At 34.3% G+C, this 22,565-nt stretch overlaps 1 pseudogene; it reads left to right on the forward strand.

Moving 5' to 3' along the window:
* Positions 1-21,366: 21,366 nt before the first annotated feature.
* On the forward strand, positions 21,367-21,485 carry LOC112477841 (annotated as a pseudogene).
* The last annotated feature ends 1,080 nt before the right edge of the window (positions 21,486-22,565 follow it).

Consider the following 22,565-nt stretch of genomic DNA (forward strand, 5'->3'; position numbering starts at 1 on the left):
TTCATGCTTTTTCATTTGCTCTCTTCTGTCTGTACTTAGAGAGCTAGCACCATTTGTTGTGTTCAATTACCCAATTTTGTTATTAAATGTCCTTTGCTTTCTGACCCAGACCTTTCTTTTGCTAGCATCTTTCTAGGGGTCTCCCATGGTAAAACATATGAAATTAGGAAGTTCTGGGGCTGCCCAAAGCATCCGTGGTTCACACCAAACTTTTCTACCTTCTCTTTCTGAATGAGAAAACTGAACTCCAAAGTTATCCTCCCATTAGACCATCTCCTCCCCAGGCAAGGACTTCAATCTTCTATTTCCCTTAAAGTCTTTTTTTTTTTTTTAAATAAAATAAAAGGTCAATAAATTAATTTTTGAATTAATTAATATATTTCTCTCAATGTTTAATATTGATAATATTTGAAACCTACAAAATGTTTCAAGGATAGTACAATGAACACCTATGTATTATTTCCTTAGATTCAGCAATTGTCAGCATTTTTGTTACACTGCTTTTTTCTTTCATATATACATTTGTGTTGTTGTATTTTGCTGACACATTGAGAATTATTTGCATGTATCATGACACTTTATGCCTAAAGACTTCAATATTTATTCTTTAGAAAAAAGGAATTTATAAATGTCCATAATAGAATGGCCATACTTTGGACATCTAATATCAATTTTATCCTATTATCTAACATACTTCACATTCAATGTTCTGTGGTTGTTCCAATATTGTCTTTTAGACCCGTTATTTTTTGTTTGTTTATTTGTTTTGTCAATGCAATCAAGGATCATACCTTGAATTTAATGTCATGTCTCTGGTTGCTTTTAATCTAGTAGGTTTTTCAGGCATTTTCTTCTTTTATAAAATAGATCTTGTTTATTTATTTTTGTCTATTAGTTTCCTCATGGTTATCTATAAATTAAGCACTTTTGACAGAAATACTATGTAGGTGACAGCTTCATTTATAATGTGTCTTATCTTGCTTGTGCCTTCGCAGAGTCCTAATTCTATAAATCTCTCAGGCATGTTCTCTAGGGGAAGAGGGACACTCACATCCCCACCCAGCTGAACTGAGTCATCTTAAAACTCATTTAATAGTTCTTTGAATACTGTCCTTAATCTTTCTGGTATTTCCTTCTGAAATTGATTCACATTTTGCCAGTTCCTTAGTACAACTGCATAAGCCTTCAAGAAGACTCTCTAATTGGTATGTGTAGCTTGAAAAAGGTGCTTCTTAATAGATTTTAGGCTGTTTCTTGAGGACTCATTTTAATACTTTTTCAGCTATACTAAGTTATTTGGGGCCCCAATCATTTCTGCTGATGTGGTAACAAGTTCAAATATCACCTCATGTTTTAAATACCCCGTTTAAAAACTATTGGACTGCAGAATTTGTTTCGAAGTCTATTCCCATACTTTAGTGTAGATCTAGATTTGCTTCTGAAATCCCAGGTCTCTTGATATATATCCACCTGCTCTTTCATGTCTCATTATAAATTTCTTAGTTGCCCTGTGCTTTTTGTTTGTTTGTTTTAATTGAAACTGTTTCCAAAGCAGAAATATAGGAAGGTGAGAATAAATGTGCCCTTAATATTCTATATGGCCAATGTCATTGATGACTTTCATCTCTTTCTACATAGAGACTGGGAAGAATATGTGCATTAAGTACCTAGAAGGGCGCCTGAGTAACTTAGAAGCACGTGATTTATTGATAATGTGAAGGAAGAGTTGTTACATAGAGGAGCTTGTTGGGTAAATCACAATGCAAGATTCTCTTTGTCTGGAAGAAAAGAGGTTGGTCTTTTAAACCCCCTTTTAGTCTATCCATTCTTGTCTGCAAGTCCTTCTATAGGCAGGGACAAATGAGGGTGGAGTAGGCAGCAGGGCTGTCCATAATCTTCCAGGAAGTTGTCCCCAATTATCTGAAGGAACGTCTCTGGAGAAGAAGGGTCACCTATGAGCAGATAGCAGCTAACTCTCACAGCTGAGGGCTGGGTATGCTAACATAGTCAGTCACTCTAGGCAGGACACTAATGGCATTCTCTGCATAGTGATCAGACTTAATCTCCGAGTAAGCCCTGGAGAAGAGATCTTGTTAGAACGTGAAGAAACTATCCCTGATGGTTATCTCAGCTGATGAGTCTATTTTGAGCCTATATTCCAATTCTGGGACAAAGTTGTACTGTTCTATCTCAGAACACATGTAAAATCTCATTTAATCCTCCTGAACAACACTTTGACTCTTTGATGTAGTTAATTTTATTTATTTTTATTTTGTTTGCTTTTCATCTTCCATTCTCTCTGCCTAACCCCAGTCTTGGGAGAAGGCTAAATTCAGGAGTCTGCTACACTCTACAAAAGGAGGATGGCTCTTTGAAGTTCCTCTCCTCACATTCTGTTGTCATTGCCCTAATATAACCAAGGCATGGTTTTTGATCTAATACAGACTGAGTATTTTTTGAGGGATTTCATTAATTCCAGACTCAATGCCAAGATATCCTTCCAAGAATTATTCAAAATGGTTCAGGTGTCCTCCAAGCACTTTCTAGACCTGCTTTGGTGATGCTTGGTACAAGCACTGCTCACAGTCTTCTGTTCCTTCCTGAAGGACTCCTAGCCTCAAGATAATGCATTCTCACTCTCCTTAAGTTAACTGGATCCAGTTTCTTTGCATATAACAATAGAAATTGTCTATTACATATAAGGGTTTAAAAGTTTACATAATCTAATATTCTAATAATCTTTATAGCTAGAACTAGAACTCAGGTATGTATAACATTTAAGACTGACTCCTTAGTCACTCTGCTATTTTTATTTTTATTAAAATATTTATTTTTGTAGATTATAATGCACAAACTATAGAGCTGTTCAAATTACTCAAGGATAAATATTTTACTGAGGAGAAAAAAGGTATACATGGCTGCATATGGTTAAGAACTTTAATGAACATCATTAAAATTCAATTTTAAAATATCTACTTTTAACAATATCCCAAAGTGCCAGTGAAAGATGCCAATAATTAGGCTTCCTTTCAGATAAGATTATCCAGAGTGGATCTTGCTCTGGCTGAGTTGTCCTGCACCATATACACCTTGAGGGATAACCCTCTGCAAAATAAACATGATGAAGGCATTTCACACTGTGGTGAGCTAGGCAGGTCTCCTTTCCCAAAGATGCTTAAGAAAGGAGAGTAAGGTAAAATTCCCTGTGGCCTCCCATCCCATCATGGGGGCTAGGAAGACCGACACATTTGCTCTTTGATCTGACCAAGGGACAAGCCTAGATTTCAGGGGTCCCCACTTCTTATAGCCACAGTTGTGACTCGGAGATTCATATTTGTATTCTTTTCTGGGATTAAGTTACACCTTCACATTTAAGTAGGAGCCACACAGTCAGTAAAATTAATCATGAGATTTTGCCCATCCAGATGACTTGACTGAAAAGCCTATGTCTAGATAGAGCCTTTTAAATGTATGTTTCCTAAGCTGCTTCCTTTATACACTACTTAAAGTATAGAATTTATTATGCCTATCTTAACTCATAGATCCATATAAGGTCATTGTGTCCATAACAATCTGTCAGTGCTCATCTTTCATCCCCCTGCTTCAACATAATTTGCTTGTTTCTCCAGGGATTACTAATTAACTCAATATACTTTTATGTCATTGTTTTTGCTCTGGGTTTATTCATTGCAGTACTTTTTTATTTTGCCAAAATTCACATTCCGTCTATCTGGCAAGAAATTTAGAGGCTGGGTGACATTCTGTCTTAGATTTGACATGTGCCATATTTTATCTAAGAATTTATTTTCACCCAATATAATATTTAAAAATAGAGTTTTAAGTGGAAGAATCTGGTGAAACATTCAATGACTTCTTTCATTGAAAAAGAGATACATTTGGAAGGCATTTTTTCCCATAGTTTGGAACTTTCTTTCTTTTTCCAGGAGTTTTGTTGGCAAAAAAAAAAAAAAAAAAAAAAAATTACACAAAAAAAATCAGACACAAAATCAACAAAAATAATAAAAAGCAAAACAAATACTCTTTCTCACTACAAGATACTAAGAAGGCTCATTTCTCTTCTCCACTCCAGATTCCTCCCTTTAGAAGGAAGTATGCTTTCTGATTCTTGGGATAACAAGTGATGGGAAAAGCATAAAACAGGGGCTAGAGGATGAAAAGTATTGCAGGTTTTCAAGAACAAGAAATATTCATGGAATTTTAGAGATATTATAGGGCTAGAGTTTGTTGGGAAAGTTTAGAAAGGTAGATATGAAACAGATTATAAAATATCCCATATGTCTTGCAATGGAATTTAGATTTATTGTGCAGTAAGCCACTGAAATATCTTTAGCATTGGAATAACAACATAGCTATATTTAACTTTCAGACAGATAGCTCTCATGCCAGAGTGTGGATGAATTAGAGACACTGAGATAAGACAGAAGTTATTTGAAATAACAAGTAAGAAAGATGTTAAGATGATACTAAGAAAGCGGCTATAGAAATAAAGATGAAGGGCTATAATTAAGAACGTTTTCAAAATAGAAACGAACAGACTTGGTGGCTACTTTGATACATAGAAGAAAGGAGAATAATGTGCTGAGTCTGTTTCATTCTTCTTAAAAAGATAGGGTTAAACGCTCCTTTGCCCCTTTGTTTATCTAATATTCTCACGAAACTTCTAGTTACTTTGAAAATTCTTTGCTCTCTAAGGATGGAAAGAGTCCCAGCTTAGAGCATCTTGTGCTGTGCCTGAGACCCTACTGCCCTACATTTTATAGAATGGGACAAAGAATAATGTAATTAAAAATGCAAATAGATGGTTCTTTTCTCCCTGGGGCTTTAGGTAATAGTGACTGAAGTGACACATTATAGTTGAAGAGATAGATAATAGTGAGGAATGCTTCAAGGTAAATAAAAACATATATAATTTCTTTTAATCTAACTCTCAGTTTTCATATGATTTCTACCGCTGAATCAATATAATATCTATTTATAAACTAAGCCTCTTAAAATCGAATACCAACACTGTTTTTAGGCAGTTCAGAGAAATAGCTCTATGGTTTAGAATTAGAGACCTTACTAATAGTCTCTAAAAGAATATGTGTACTATCTAGTCACTGGATGTTTACTTTGTCGTTTTCCTCAAGTCTGATTCTTCTATTGCTTCCCTAGTGCCTGGATTCCTGAAATGATTACTTCAGTGCTTTTGAGCCAATCTGCAATCCTAATTTATTCAGGACTGGAATGTGCCTTATCTTTTTACTCCCTTTGGGAATGAGACTCCTTCCTTGGTGTTAGATTTTCAAAAACCTGTGTTTCTAGCATTTGCTTTTGTCCATACTGAAATCAGCAGTTTTTCTTAATTGCAGATTCTTAATTATAGATCCAAGGTATGAATCTGCCTTTAGCCATTACAGGACCCCCTGATTCCATACCTCAGCCTTTCTCAGAACAGCCTCCTACGGTTCACCAGTGAACCCCCTTAGACTCCTTGCATTCTTGCCAAGATCTCCACTACTTGTCTAACTCCTCCAATAGCTAAAGCTCCACTGCTATGAGGCTAGTCTCAAGCCTGTAAGGCTTTCTCATCTTTATTTTCTTTTATCTGCCCTATTCCAACAGATGGTGTGGATTCAGCACTGTGAGAGTACAAGTTTCTGCCTTTCTACTCTATTTAGATCAGCCTTCCAACTCATTTAGCATTCTCATATTTACACAGTTTTGTGGCAAAATTATATAGGCACATCAGTATGAAAAAGATATTGTTTAGGGTCAAAACTATATTCTCTTTGTCATGCAGAAATGAATATATTTTCCTTAAGTTTCAATTTCTCTATTCTCTTTTACCTAGTTTTACAGGAAAGTCCACAGAAGAATCTATTTTGCAATTCATTGTATTCTATCATCTCTACCTGCTACCAAGATAGGTAACATAACATGAAAATTCTGCTAAAAATAGAACAAAGGGATTTTTTTTAAAGGCATACACCTGCAAAGACAAAGAATAGGAGAAAAAACAACAACCACAAAATTTTGGAAGCTGCAAACTCACTTAGTGAGATAGAAAAAGCTAAACCTAAGCCTTGAATAGGTATTGGCCAGACATTTCTGAAAGAATTTCAGAAGTAGCCTATTCTCACCAAGGAATCCCACAATGACTCAAGAGTTGTAGGCATGAGTTTTTTCCAAAGTGAAGTGTGTCTCATAGGGCTGAAAAAAAAGAAAGCCCATTGAAAATATGGAAAGAAAACAGTTAAGCTTCTGTATTTCTTTCCCAAACTACTACTGACCCAGGCGACTACCCTTTCCACTCTAAACCAGGAAATCGGAGCTTTAAAATAAAACAAATAAACCAACTAAGAAACAAACAAGCAAGATAACAGAGGGATTCCTGACTGGACATCAAGCATAGCTAATGGGTTAAACATCGTGGTTAGACACATGGTACTGACACAAGTGAAATTAAATGAACATTAACAGGCTAAATTTCAAAATCAATAACTCCAAGCATTTGGCTCCTGTGATGACACTGCAAATTTCTATCAATGTTGATTCACTTTTTGTCCCTTTTAGTAATAGAAACCCTAAATGCCCCAAATTTTAGCTGAGCATCCAGGCAATCATTACTCTTCAAAGTTTGTGTTGCAGCTGAGTCGAGCCATGTGATTACTTTTTTTACTAATGAGATGCAAATGAGATTGATGTGTATAATCTACATATTACATTTTTAAGAGACAGCTGCTGATGCTGCATCTTTTTTTTCCTCTGGTCAGGAAACAGGATGATCTTTTGGAGTAGGTGTTTCTACCTGCCCTGTAACGCCTGCTTATACTGAGTTTATTTCATGAGAGAGAACCAACTTCCATCTTGTTGGAGATATTCTAATCCTGGGTATCATTATTGTAGAAACCAATAGTTTTAACCAATTGTCTAAGAAATACTTAATTCTTGGATTGAAATTTTACTTTGGAACAACTGCTATGTCTAAGAAACAAAACATACAGATACAGTCAAAGGTTTGCAAAAATTGGCTTAATCTAATCACTGAAATGAAAACAATATTAAACATTCTGTCCAGGATCGCAATCAGATATTTAGTGCTTAACCTTAAATACCAACACAAAGATAATTTCTACTAGACATTTCAGAACAGCCTCTAACCAGAAAGACAAAGACTTAAGTAAACAAAAAACAGAGGAACAGATGAAAGAATAGAGAGGAAATAGAGGAGATGAAGGGAGCCGAAGAAAACTAAAAATCTATAATAGCTATTTTCAAAAGGTAAGAAAGTATGTAGGAATCAACAATAGATCACTATTGTATACTCCTAATTTTAAAATTGAAACTGCTAATGCTAGTTTTTATGTGTGGGCTTGCTCCTAAAAACCAAATGGGCTACTCACTTCCTTCTGAAGGTTTCAAATGCATGCCCTTTGATTCGTGGTGCAGCTGTTCTCCAAAGAACATAAAATTGATTTGCAAATCTGTCTCTTAAATTAGAGGTCAGCTGCAAATGTTTGCTCCAAAAAAGCAACTGTTTGCTACTTTCGCTTACCATATTGGATATATTCTTTAAAAAAAGCATGAGCTTTGCAGTTGAGATTGAATTCCTAGGTCTGAAAATTCTCTGAATCTTTTTTCCTTTCTGTGATATAGGTATTAATAGAGACTACTATCAAATTTTCTAAAAATTAAATGAGATAATTTATATGAAGGCCTAAGTATTAGTACCTAGCAAGTGTTCAATAAACATTAATTATTATTTTATGAACTTCTACATGCTACAGTTGCTTCACTAATGCCTTATTGCTTGGTATTCCATTGAGGTGTGCCTTTTCTAATGGTTCTATGAATCTCCCTGCAAACTGTTTCCCCATTCAGCTAGCAAGAACAATATCGCTGCTACTTCCAGGATGTTACTGTGGCCCAAGATTTATGTGACACTTTCTGAAGAAATCAGGCCATTCAACTGAATAACTTTTATTTTAAAAAATACATGTTGTTTCCTCTCAAGGAATATTCAAGATTTTTAAGAAATTTCAAATTTAAAAAAACTAATTTGCTTCCACATTATAAAAATTATTTTGTAGTAGGTGAGTCTTTGGTTAAATCACTTCTAAATACATACATACAGACATACAGACATACTGCTAAATTGCCTTAATTCATAAGCAGTGTTTGACTAAAATTAGATATGTACAGTATTCTGTATACAGTAACCTCCCTTATTTGTAGTTCCACTTTCCAATATTTTAGTTATCCGTAGTCAACCATGATGCAAAAATATTAAAGAGCAAATTCCAGAAATAAGTAATTCATAATTTTTAAATTGTGTGCCATTCTAAGTAACATGAAGAACTCTAGTGTCACCTGCTCAGTCCTGCCTGAGATGTGAATCGCCTCACTGTCTCATGCATCCACACTGTGCACACTACTCGTCTGCTAGTCACTTAGTAGCCATCTCAGTTATCAGATCAACTATTCTGTTTTATTATTAGTTATTGTTGTTAGTCTTTTACTTTGCCTAATTTATAAATTAAACTTTGTCATAGGTATGTATGTGTAGGAAAACATATAGTATATATAGGGTTTGGTACTCTCCAAGGTTTTAGGCATCCACTGGGGGTTTTGTAATATATCTCTGGCAGGTTAAGGAGGACTAGTATATAAATGGAAATTCTATTCTATGAACTCTAAGATGTGAATTATTTTAAATAGCATGTGATTTCTAAGGCACCAGTAAAGCCCTCATGTATATTATTCTTCAATTAAAAAAAAAATGGTGATATGTATATACTTCTGTTGATAAGACTATACAGAGTATACACAATACTAAATTTATTTTAGAGAAAGGTAAATTACTTGTATGACAGAGCTCTTGTTAAAAAAAAAGCTGTTTCATACTTCTGACAATTAGTACTATCATACTTTAGAAAGTGGGAGCCATATTATGTGATTTATTGTCTTTTAAATATCTTATTCTAAAAATGACTAATGCTAATATAAAATTGAATCGGGTTATATAAAAAAGAAAAAAGAGAAGAGGAAGACATGTAAGTGGTCTCTGGCAATTGCTTTTTATATGACCTAAGAAAAACTTTTCCAGTAAAGCTGTGGGCAGTAGGACCTGTGAGGGAAACAGATGAGTTGATATACTATAGCTCTTCTTCCTTTAATATTGAATGTTCTTTTAAAACTCCCAGGTTTGCTTGTTTCTTATTATTGTTTTCTGTTTGTTTGCCTGAGTTGCTTTCCTCCTCTCTGGAGGATGCTTTGAGGTTTTCTTAGTCCTGCGTTAAGTAACTTTCTGAGCCATATAAATAGATTGTTTCAACTGGGGATGTTTTCCATCTGTCTTCTTCAATGATAACTGCCTAATGAAACATTTAGAAAATACTACTCCTTTTGACTGACTTTTACCTGTGGCATTGCTCAGAGCACAAATTAAAATACTTCTCCTTTAAGTGGGGAATCTCTGCAAAGAAAAGGTGCTAATGCAGAGTGACCCTTCCATGGTATTCTTTAATCCTTGATGACAGCAAGTGAAATGGGACTGGACGCAGAGCAAATTACTTCATTAGTAACATAGCCTAGACTACCTGTGAAACCATAATCTGCATTTTCTAATACATGAGCCGTGAAATGTGATCATTTAACTCTCACGATATTGTCTACTCAAGCTAATTTTTTTTTTTGCTTCAATAAATTACTTGTTAAAATGCAAAATTATTATGTTTTCCTGATTTTTCTATCTTCAAATATAGTACATGGCATGGTATAAACAGGATTATTAACAAAACAATGCAGAACTGCAAATAATTGACTACAGTGTTTAATTTTATAGTGCATTCCCAAAGGGAGCATGTATGAAGCAATGAATCTGTACTCTTTCATTTTTGTGAATGATGTATGAAATATACTAATTTAATTGGTACAGAATGGACTTAATCATTTTGTACCATCATTTTTTGGTTTTATCAATATATCTCAACGGCAAAAATGAGTGACTCAAATTAATACTATAACTATAATATGTTTTTTAAAATATATACTCTTAATCCCCAATAACCGAATGCAAACGCAGTCTGATGTTAATCCTGTAAGAGGTACTTGACCACTGGAAACAAGTTGAAAGAAACACATACTAGTATACAACTGAGAGAAAAATTTCACAATACAGTCTCTCAAGAAGTGTGACATTTTTTGAAATGAGTTTTTTCCTGAGAAAAATTTTATTTAAAAAAGATAGAAAAGTAACAATGTTTTTTTATAGATTAAAAACAAATTATATAATGCAAGTAGTTGATAATATAATTAATTTCAAATATTCTTCTAAGTGTAGAAGAGAGGGGAAAAAAGTTAAAAAAGTATTCTTTGTTAAACATTATAATAACATATCTTCTCATTAATTTTAATCCCAGGGCAGGGGTGGGCAATCCCTTTCTGTGAAAGGCAGGTAGTCAATATGCTAGGCTTGGTGCATCATTCGGCCAACTCAGCTATTTTTGCACAAAAGCATCTATAGAAAATACAAAGGGGTATGACTGTGTGTCAATACAACTTTACAGAATTGGTTGTACAGACAGATTTGGCCCACAGGTCATCATTTACCAAACATTTATCCCAGAATAATTTTTAGAGACTGTTATTTCTAAAAGAGACTCCACCCAATAAGGTCTTGAACCAAATAAAATTAATTTAGGATTGATCAGAAAGATAATAAGGAATATTCTATTCTATCAAATCTTTTAAGTATCATTTAGAGTTGTATTTTTGTGTTCCTAGCAATTAGTTTAGGCAGTTTAAAAACATCAGCATTGATACATTTAAAAAGCATTTTGCTGACGCAATGTCTTATGTTTGAAAATTCTTACTGAATGAACACAGAGAGAAGAGATGATGAACACTTCAAGTTATCCATGTTTAAGTTCATTAAAAAGGATAGATTTTTCTCCTATTAATTTATTCCAATGAATCCATGCAAAATGAGCTGAATTTACAAATCAGTTTTCTTAAACAGAAAAAGGTATATTTCCTTTGTCGATCATAAATCTAACAATACAAGTTCTCTTCAGTTCGGTTGTCAAGTCCTTTTCTAACTAATGAAAATAATACAAAATAAAATAAAGCAATACTAGCTACAATTTGTCTTGCAGGGTATCTCATTTATCATTACCACAACAGTAAGAATGAATTCTTATTTTAGAAATAAAGAACAAATCCAATCAGAAATGACATCAAGATTTAAGATAAGCCCCCTTTGTGATTTTAAACTTTTCTCAGTACAAAATATTTAACAAAGTCCTACTATGAATCTCATGCTTTACATACAAAATTTTAATCTCCTTTAACCTTGCAAAATAAGTGTTAATGTTTCTCTAACTGAATATGAATAACCTGTCCATGGTCAGAGAGCTGGCAGAGTCTGATTTGTTCTGCCTGTGTCAGGACCCATACTCTCTCTGCTAAGCTGAGCATTGATAAGCAAGTAGAGATACGAAGATATATTTCAACAAGCCTAATTTCATGGTTAGATTTGTAAAAGCAAAGGCTTGTTAAGATCAATAAAGAAGAGTACAAGGTGATATTCTGAGTATATGAGAACAGAAGTGATGAGAAAAGAGATATTTAAAATAGAGGACAATATATATAAAACCAAGAGGTTTAAATCTTCTTCTGATGTAAATCAGAGCCGTGTTGATTCATCTTCAACAAGGAAGTAATTACACAGATTCAAAAAGTGTTGATATGAACTTTAGAAGATAACCCACATATGTAAATTGCATTAATATCATTCAGTTGATATAAATCTAAACGTATATAAGGACAAACACATATTCTATATTCTTACTTCAATCTCTTTATGTTTGTTTTAACAGTTTTTAACTTTTGTCTTGTTTCTGATCCAAATGTGTAGGTTTTAAAATTTGACCTTCTGAAACTGATTTCTATTTAATTGGGTAAATAAGTTATATAAAAATGATTCTCTAAGAATTACTAAAATTTGGTCAAATTTTCAATGCATACTTAAGTAAAAAAGCATTTGCTATCTTTAGAGAATAATCCATTGTATTGAAATCTATTATAGCCTGTTTATTCATCTGATTTAAAAATTACTGAGAAAAAAATGTTTTAAATCTCCCATAATGATGCCAGATTTTTCTCATTTCTCATTGCAGTTTTTCCTTTACATATTTTGAAACTTGTTATGAGCATAAATCAAGTTTCGAATTGTTATCTTTTCCTGATGAATTGAAAAATTAATTATTCGATAATTGCTATCTTTATATCTTATAATATTTTTGCCTTAAAGTCTAGCTTATATAATATTAGTATGGCCACAAAAGATTCATAAAATTAAGTAGGAGTTTCTCCATTTTTCTACTGTTAAATTTTTGCGTGTCTCTTGTTAACACTATAAACAATCAAGCGATTTTTAATTCAGTCTGACAAACTTTGCTTTTAACAAAAGAATTTGTCCCTTGATATGTATTGAGATTATGATTATATTTACATTTATTTTTATCTTCTTATTTCATAATGATTGTTTAGTCTGAGTTTTATGATATTTTCTCATGTCTTATTTATTGTGTATTGATTAAGGTGATTTCTCCCCAAAATTTGGTATTTATCAGATTTACCCATATAGTTGCAATTCACTTTGCTCACCATTCCTTTTTGCATCTCAGCTTTTTCATAAAAAATCATTTTTCTTTCTTCTATAGTGAAAAATTGAGAAATTTCTTTCATAAGATTTATTAATGGTAAATAACCACTTTTATGTTGTCTAAATAAGCTTTCATTTATTTATATTTTTTCAAAGACAGTTTTTGCCTTGGTTTCACTACAGTGTGTTTTGGTGTAGATTTATTTTTATTTATCTTGCTTAAGGTTTATTGGAATTTGTGAATCTAAAGATTGGTGCCTTTTATCTATTTTGGAAAACTTCAATGAATATTTACTTCAAAAGTTGCCTTTCTTTAATCTTCTCAACTCCAATTAAATATGTTATTTTTACTATCTGTATAACTTCTTCATATTTTCCTCCTCTGGATTTCTATGCTATATCCTAATTTACTTACAGCTTCCTCTAAATTTTTTCATTGTGTCATAACTTTCTGATCAATCATTAGGCTCTTAAATTTAATTATGTTTCATTTCTAGAATTCTATGTGGTTCTTAATATTAAATATAATAGGCTGTTTTTGTTTCATTTTTCTATAGCATATTTTGGAATATTTTTATTTACTTAAGTGTTATTAAATTATGTATTTTATAATTTGTAGCCAATAATTCCAATACCTATTGTTTAAATGTCTGATTTTCTAGAATTTGTATTAGCTTTTGGTTGTTTCTTCTGAGTACTTCAATGATGATGTTTTTTCTCAGGTGTTTTACAACTTCTGACTAGTAAAAACTCTTTAAAGCACGGGTTGAAGGTGCACGCCTACCAAGAGAATATGTGTTACCCATTTCCAAGCAGCCAAGGGCACTGATTTTCCTAATCAGAATCACTTTAAAATAAACCATCACCTGATATTTTTTCTATCTCATGGGTGGTTATCCCCATGACAACTTTTCTCTGGTGCATGGCCAAGAATTCATAAGAAATGCTATTTTTGGTATTGTGGTCCAAAACCAGCACAAGAAAGTAGCCTTATTGTTTTGTGTTGTAAATTTTCACGAAAACAGTAATCATTTAAGCTTCATACAAAGATCTTTTTTTTTTTTTCATTAAGTTTATTGGGGTAACATTGGTTAATACAATTATATAATTTTCAGGTGTTCATTATAATTTGACATCTATATAATCTATTGTGTGATTACCACCCAAAGTCCAGTTTCCTTCAGCTACCATATATTTGATCCCCTTTACTCACTTCATCCTCCCCCTCTTCCCCTATATTTGACTCCCTTTACTCCATCTACTTCCCCTCTTTTCCCCCACCCTTGACCCTCTGGTAACCACTAGTCCATTGTCCATGTCCCAGAGTCTCTGTTCGTTCTGTTCATTTGTTGCTTTTAGGTTTATATCCCACATATAAGTGATATCATGTGACTTTCTACTTTTTCAGTCTGGCTTATTTCACTTAGCTTGATTATCTCAAGGTCCATTCACATCGTCACACATGTTGTCATCTCTTCTTATAGCTGAGTAATATTCCATTGTACGGATGTACCACAGCTTCTTTAGCCAATCATCTATCATAGGACACTTCGGTTGCTTCCATGTTCTGGCCACTGTGAATAATGCTGCTATGAACATCAGTGTGCAAATATCTTTTTGGATGTGGGTTTTCAAGTCTTTGGGGTGAATATCCAGTAGTGGGATTGCTGGAGCATATGGTAGATCAATTCTTAGTTTTTTGAGGAACCTCCATACTATTTTCCATAGTGGCTGTACCAATTTGCAGTCCCACCAGCAGTGTATGAGGGGTCCTTTTTCTCTGCATCCTCTCTAACATTTGTTATTACTTGTCCTGTTGATTATAGCTATTCTAACAGGTGTGAGATGATATCTCATTGTGGTTTTTATTTGCATTTCCCTAATTGCTAGTGATGTTGAGCATCTTTTCGAATATTTGTTGGCCATTTGTTCATACAGAGATCTTAATTAGATTTGCCTAACTAGGTTAGTCCTCATAGTTCTGAATGAGGCTCATTAATATGGAAATTCTGGTCACCAGGGATTAGTTTTTGCTTTATTTTATCCGCCAAACAACTCTAGTTTACATCTGCGGATTAGTACTTTCTTTTATTTGGGGGGCTTTTGAAGATTCCCTGTATTTTCTCAGATTTTTATATTTTATCTAGCACATTTTAGTGTTTTGCATTAGATGACATTTCTGAATATTGAATTCACCATATTATGAGAAACTGAACATTCTAAATCTATTTTATATTCTGATAATTTATGGCATAAAAAAATGATGAAAATACATTAGGCTTTACTAATTTAGTATGTAATGCAAGCTTAATTCCTATCTCATTACTGAGTTTGGTTCTATGTTTCCAGGTCTTTTCTTTAGTGCCACTTACCTGATCTCCAACTTCAAAATGAAACTATGTTTGTGACTACTTACCAATGCAGGGAAGTTCGAAAGTGTCAATTCAATCTAGTTAACTTGTCCTTTTAGAAAAGGGCTGTTTAACCATACATAGAAAGAGTTCTCAGTGGTAGCCACATAATTTGAACTGATACTTTTCAGTCAAACAAGAAGCGTTAACATCAAGTTCCAATTTGGTCTAATTATTACCTTGTCTGGCTCAGAGCTTTCCCATAAGAAGTCAAATCTAAACAGTTCTTTGTATAAATGACCTTTTTTTCCTCATGACTGAGCCTCAGAGTAATGTTGAAATCTAAATTTCCTTTTTATTTTTTTAATCTTCGAGTGAGCTTAAACAACAAAAATAACACTGATATCAACACACAAAGTGAAAGCCAATTACAACTTTGTCTTATTCAACATCACCAGTTTTAGAATGAACATGTAAAAGAAACTACCTAGAGTTGAATATAAAGTCATAACACATCTTGTTTCTGTCATTTTCAGATGTCCATGCTGAAATGGGTGAATCAACGAAAAAACTCCTACTGAATGTGAAATATAGTATTTGTTCTGCAGCCATATGGCTGTGTGTGGAATCTGAAGTTTGTTTTTGTTTATTTCCCCAGCTCATTCTTTCACAGAATACATGACACTTAAGTGGCAGAAAGAGTTCATGCTCCTCCATTGTGTATGTTACAGGAAGTAATTATGCCACTTCTACCAAGTGTCTTTAAAGAGGGAGTTGTTTCCTTCCTTTGGTCTCTCTAATGTTGCTGGCTGGAATGTGATTCAATAGCTATAGCCAGCAGCCATGTTAGACCATGAAACGACCTTGGGAGAAAGAATCACAGAGAAGTAGGATGGAGAGGGCCTGATCCTATGACCCTACAGTGAAACATATTAGCCGTGACACAAGTCACACTTGAACATCTTGAACATAAAAACAAAAAACTCTGGGTCTTGTTTAAGCCAATTTGTTGTGTGCTGTAACTGTTACTAGTACAGGTACACCTAATTCCAACTAACATAGATTTTGGTATCTAGAAATTGAGGGCTACAAATAATGAGACCTAAACTCATAGCATTTGCTTAGTGGAATTTGTAGGTCGTAGTATTTCATGATCTGAGCTATTGTCGCCTGAAAGCTTATTATACCTGAACAAAACACTGGAAAAAGCATTTCTCGCTTTTTCTTAGAGGGCAGATAAAATGTCAACGAGAATAGTAACATTAAGGAAAACATTAAGAAATATTAAGAAAATTCAGATTATTGATTTTTGCTGGCTGCTTCTTGCCACTTTAAGAGAAACCTTAAGGAGAAATGCACATCATCCATGCTAGCCTGTCTGCACACCGCTATAATAGAGACTTTGTCTGTTAGTACACAGTACTCTGAACAGATTGAGAATCTGGTAAGCAGAGACTTTGTGGATCTCAAAAAGTAAAATTCTTTCTTTTCTGAAACTGGGACATTTACCTTTCATTGGCTCTTAAAAGCCCCCTCAGTAGGAGACTGACACCCAGAGCTTTTCCTGAACACCTTCTATTAAGAGTTCTAGGCCAGACAATGGAGGCCAGCCCCCCAGCAAACTTAGATTAAAGATGTTGCCTTCCCATTCAAGCCTCTTGTTTGGGAAATCCTAAAAGGAGCCTAAACCAGAGAAGCAGCAGTTAGAGACTATATATTTGTGGATATATAGAAATGTATAGATATACATAGATATATAAATATAGATTATTCATATACTTATCATGAGAAATTATGTAATTGCAAGGGCTAGCTGAGCAAGCACAAAGTCCCCAGGACAGGCATGCAGGAAAAGAATATCACCTGCAGGCTGGAATCTGAGGACCTGGAGTTAAAATTGTCGGTCCACAGTGCAAGCAGCAGAGAAATTGCAGGTCCAGCTGCCATTTCACACCAAGGAGGTGAATCAGCAGATTAGCCATGATGAGATAGGCCAGCAGAGCATAACAGTGACTGTGCGTGTCCCAGAATGTAGACAATGCTGTACTTTTCCTGCCATTTTGTTGGTGGTGTGGAAGGAAGGGAAAGAAGGATGAGAAATGGACAAAATATAGAAACCAGTCAGTAAAATTTGTGGCTTAAAAATTATAAGCTGTGATTTCCTGCTCAGAGAATTGGCCAGGAACAAACACTTTGCTTGTTAATAAACTGAGGAATTTACTAAGTTTGCAAAGAAATTTTATTTTCCAAAGAGCTGCAAGCCTGACATGCATATGCCTGTTTCTTTACATCTAAAACACCCCTAAGTCCCCAAATCCACACCCTGAGAAAGCTGGTCAGCTCCAAAAAGAGCAAGTTCCATGTCCATGTTAAATATGGCTGGCCATGAAGTATAATGGAGGGGAGGAATCTTCCAGATCACAGAAAAAGGAGCCAGATATCACCAATAGTTTATTCCGCTGCCAAAACTGAAGCATTTACTAGTCCATCCCTGAAGGATTCGATGCTTGCTAAAGAACTATGACTACTTTTCCAACAGAGAGTTTTGTGATTAGTCTGTTCCTACTCCAACATATACTTTCTACATATACTTCTAATATATATTAGAAGTGGTGATAGCATATGACTTGTCTTTGCACTTACAGGTTGTTGAATGGGATAAAGTCTCACACACCATCCTAACCAAGAACTGTACATTACCTCAGTATCTTAGATTTGAGCTGGATGCAATAATTGGATAAGGTGGGTTAAGTGGCCAAATGGAGCTTCCCATCTCTCAAGTGATAAAATTTTACCTGGATCCTGACTTCCCAGAAAAACATTACATTTCTTTGTCTTACATGCCATCCAATGTGTTCGTATAACTAAGCCCTGCTCAGTAGGATGGAAACATTTTCCCTGAACACTTTCTTGATAGATAATTGGTATGCACCTTTTACTTGTATCTTCATTACCTATTTTTCCATTTCATTGCCAGAAATACAATCTGATAGTGGCCACCTTTGCCCACAGGTTGAAGGGACCACCGTAGCGATGGCAGAGTGGTGACCTGGTAATAGTTTGGAACCCTAAGTGTTTATTGAACAACACTACCTTAGGAGCACTGGCCTGTTTAACTCAAACACAGTTACCAGAAATAATATAACTCTAATCTTTACTGATAAATGATTTTGTTACAGTGTCTTTTAAGATGAAATATTTATATTTTATCTATGTATTATTTTTCGTCATCCCCTAACTTGCTTTATTTCTAGAAATGTTGCCTACAATTTTGCTGAATTGTGCCTTTAGTCATGTTTCTTTTATCTGTCCTGTACGTAATCACTTACAGTCATTTCATTGGAATTTCTAGAAAAAAAAATGTTTTTATTCCTTAATAACAGAACCATGTTAAAACAAACATTGATTTAATTCTCTCATCTGGGCTACATACTCACATCTAATTTTTGTAGACTCTGTCTTACCATTAAATTTAAGCATGGCTCATGAGTAATATTAATTAAATTGTTCATGAAGCAAAATGTGGCCCAAGTGGCTTGTACAAAGATCCTGGCTGTCGAAGTGTTAAAGCTAAACACAGTTCATTGGACTCTGTCTCTAGCTAGATGGCACACCATCATTACATTCTGTCTTTCAAAACGTATCTGTCTTAAATCGGTTTTCCATTTTGACTATTTCTGAATAATGTCCTGTGGAATCACAAACTATAAGGTACCAACTTTACTAGTAAACGCAATCTCTAAGGTAATAGAAGAATTGTAGGAAACTGTATTAAAAATTGCAGATCAGATGTATCAGACTTTAAAACAGTTCTACACCAGCATTTTCAAAATTCGGGCCTAGTGGTAAGAGTTCAGCCAGATATAAAAAGATTACATGTGAAAAAATTATAATTTAAGAAGTTTAAGTAAGTGAATGTTAAATAAAATGTAACAAGCTTTAAATGTACTGGAGCACTACTTATGGTCAAGTGCATCTTAGCAGTGGAGGTAAAGGTCATTGGGTATAGGTTTTACAGCATTTCTCCAACTTAGTAGACTAAGAATCATTTTTCTCTCAACAGTCCATGTTTTATGGCTCCTAATATTGGAATTAATTCTGTTGCATTATCAGTAGAATTGACCTTGGACAACCATGAAGCAGCGTAGTGGCTTCAGATCTTGTAACCCATAGTGGAATTTTATTCACGGTGTGGTTAACAGTAACTTAATTTGTTTTTTCTGTTCACCCGGGTCATGGAGTCAGGTTGAATAAAGTCAACCTGAGTTGGTCAGGTCTAATATAGTTAAATTTACTGAGATGTGCTTAAATCATAAAAAGTCTAGAAGCTAGTATTAAACTCCAAATCTGACCATCCAGAAAATGCTAAGGCTCAGAAGAGCTTCCAGAGCCTTCTGGGGCCAGTGACTATGCACAGCAAGCTTAGCCCTGGGATGTATAATAAATCATGGATCATTTGGCGAAGATGCCAAATGAGGCATGCGATCCTAATAAAACTAATGAAGTCTGAGTTCAAAAGCCTTACACTCCAGGGACAGGCTACAGAGATACTCACTGACAGAACATATTTCATGTGTGGTATTATGTATGAAAGACTGATGAAATCTTTACAGTAAAAGACTGATAAAATGAATGGCTTCTAGAAGGATTTTATGTAGTTCTTTATTCTTATGTAAGACAGGTTTTCTGATGATATTATTTGACATTTTAATAAAAATCAAATTCAATACAAAGTTTATATAACAGAATAAAACCCCTTTTACAAAAACTGATCTCGCCTCATGATAAATTGGTCCTGAAACACCTATCTTATCTTCTCATCTTATCAACACCATCCAAACATTTTGAAGTAAGTACTAATGTCAGAGCACTTTCTCATTAATGGAGAGCCACAGAGACCAAAACTCACACTTGTGAGTACATGTGTATATGGAGGCAGGGGAAGATTCAACTATTTTGGTTCAAAATCATATTTGAAAATTTTCTATATCTACTTATTTGTAATATATAATCTACAAATTCTGGTGACTTAAAGATTAGCAAGCCACAATTTTTCAAACCATTCATTACTTCCCGGCATAAAAAACTGCTCCATTTTTATATTGCTTTTCAGTGATAAGAAATTATGTTTAAAAATATGTATTATAATTAAGACTGTGCTTGATTGCCATAAAAAAAAAAAAGAAGACAGTGGCTCTACATCAACGGATTTTGTTATTTCCTGGGCTGTTCAGAGAAGAATGGATTGTAAAGCTCCTTGGCAGTGAAGTACATAAAGAATATATATTAAAGCAGGGAGATTTTACTCCTGGTCAAATAGATCTAACGTGGTTAATTATATTGAAAAATGCTTAAAAAGTCTCTGGAGAAGACCCAGGATATTTTTCTCTTCTTCCTAATCTTGGCCTTCCTGGCTATAAACTTATAGTACAATTCTAAGCATTTTCTCTTTCCCCCCCATAGTCACAAATCCAGACTGGGAAGAAAGGGAAAAAAAAAAAAAAAAGAGTGGAGAGAAAGACGACAGACCTGAGAATAAGTTACATCCACATAAAATATAGAAAAACTCCCCTTAATTCCCCATGACCCCCGATGCTGTCACAATCTGAACAAAACGTTTAATAAAGATGTTTCATATTTACCAGTTATCTGTGACCAACATCAGTCATAATACATCTCATTTCTACATCATCATTTCTCAAAGTTTTATCAATAAACCAAGAACTACTTACCTTTGGAGGCAGCGGCGGACAGGGGGTTGCCAAATATTGCCAATCTCTGATCCAAGCTCCAAACTTGCTGAGCCAGAAGCTCTAGGTGTACACCTATAGGGCTGTTCCATTCACTTCTTGTCATTTTTTTTTTTTCTTTAACAAAGTGGTGCTCAAATTTTGGTGTGTTTTAAAATTACCTGGGATGCTTGTCAAACTACTGATGCCCTAGCCCCTCCATGGACATAGGTCATCATTTGACTGTCTGGGTTCTGGTCATTAATTATGAGAATGAGCTTTCCACGTGATCCTGACACTCACCTTAGTTTTAGGATCATGGCTTTAAATCTATGTAATGCGGGCTGAATGGCTGTTACTAGGCTAGGAAACTATTCTGTTAGGGAATCAGGTGGCCAGGTTAGGTTTTTCTCCAAGTGAATTTGAAAGATTTAAGATACATCTTATTTCAGTCTGTTTCAATATAGAGTAAACATTTTTTTAAAATCTGCATTTTAATAAATATCTTCCATAAGACATATGTAGAAACAAACAAATTTTACAAAAAAAAAAAAAATTAAAGAAAGTCTCATTTTAACACTTGGATGTTTTTTGTTGATAATAAAATGATTTACTTGTCTTCGGCCATGCCACCCTGAACAAGCCCGATACCATCTGATCTCAGAAGCTAAGCAGGGTCAGGCCTGATTAGCACTTGGATGAGAGACCACCTAGGAAGACCAGGTGCTGTAGGCATAAAAAATTAAAAATTAAGGGATTGTAAACTGACAAGATACTTGCAATCTGTGAGGTCAACCAAAGGTTGCCTCGCCTAAAAAATAAAAAAATAATTTTAAAAAAATGATTTACTTATTTTTCTTTTTCTGGGTTTCGAGACTTATCTAGAAAACACGGCATGGCTTTGGCAATGTGTAGGGGCTCCTGGACTTTTTTTAAATACATAAGACTGTAACTATTATTGTTAACAGATTAAAGGTCTCTAATAACTTAACAGTTTGAGTACTTGGACTCTCTCAAGCTCAGTCTTTTTCCCTCTTTTCCTCCCTCTCTTGCCCCTTCCAACCCTCAGCAAGTAGCTCATTGCCAGTCTCTAATAAATAGGATTTTCTTCCCCTAATATACCCTGCAATAGAGAGAAATGAAAACTCTAAACTTGCCCCTCTTCTTTTCAGACAAAATAACAGGAACTTATTAAATGCTCTGCATAAGTCCTGTAAGTGCTTAAATCTCTTTATTTTCTATTTAAGTTCTCTCCTTCTCTTTCTGCTTACACTCATAAAATTGTTCCATTTTTTGGCCATGTGCTTCAATATCCCCATAGACAGATCAAGCACAAATGACTACGATGGCTTCCCCAGGCCTCTAAGGATATGTTGTGTTCATTTATTTGTTCTCTTTTCTAACCAGGTATTCTGCCATGTGGGACTTTCTTCCTTCTGGATGATGTCTTCTTAATAATTTCACTGTTAACTTATGTTAAATTCATTAAACAAGGAAGATTGATGTGGCTCTATAGCACTGGTGGCCTATGTAAGCAAAACAAAATCTAAACCTGTAAATGAATCAGGGTTAGGAAATCAAAACACTAAAGACAACCAATCACAAACAGTCAACTAGGCTTTCAGCTATAGCCAGTCAATAATTTCTTTACTTTGCTTTTGTACTTTCTCTGTATGTCTTTCCTCTGACTCCTGTGGCAAAGTGCTTCTAACCACTTCCAATTTGACACTGTCTGATTTCAGTTGATTCTTGCTCAAATATACTCTTAAAATCTTTAATATAACTCAGTTTGTCTTTTAAAAAATAGTTATAGAG

This window comes from Pteropus alecto, unplaced genomic scaffold, assembly GCF_000325575.1.
Source record: "Pteropus alecto unplaced genomic scaffold, ASM32557v1 scaffold13, whole genome shotgun sequence".
NCBI lineage: Eukaryota > Metazoa > Chordata > Mammalia > Chiroptera > Pteropodidae > Pteropus > Pteropus alecto.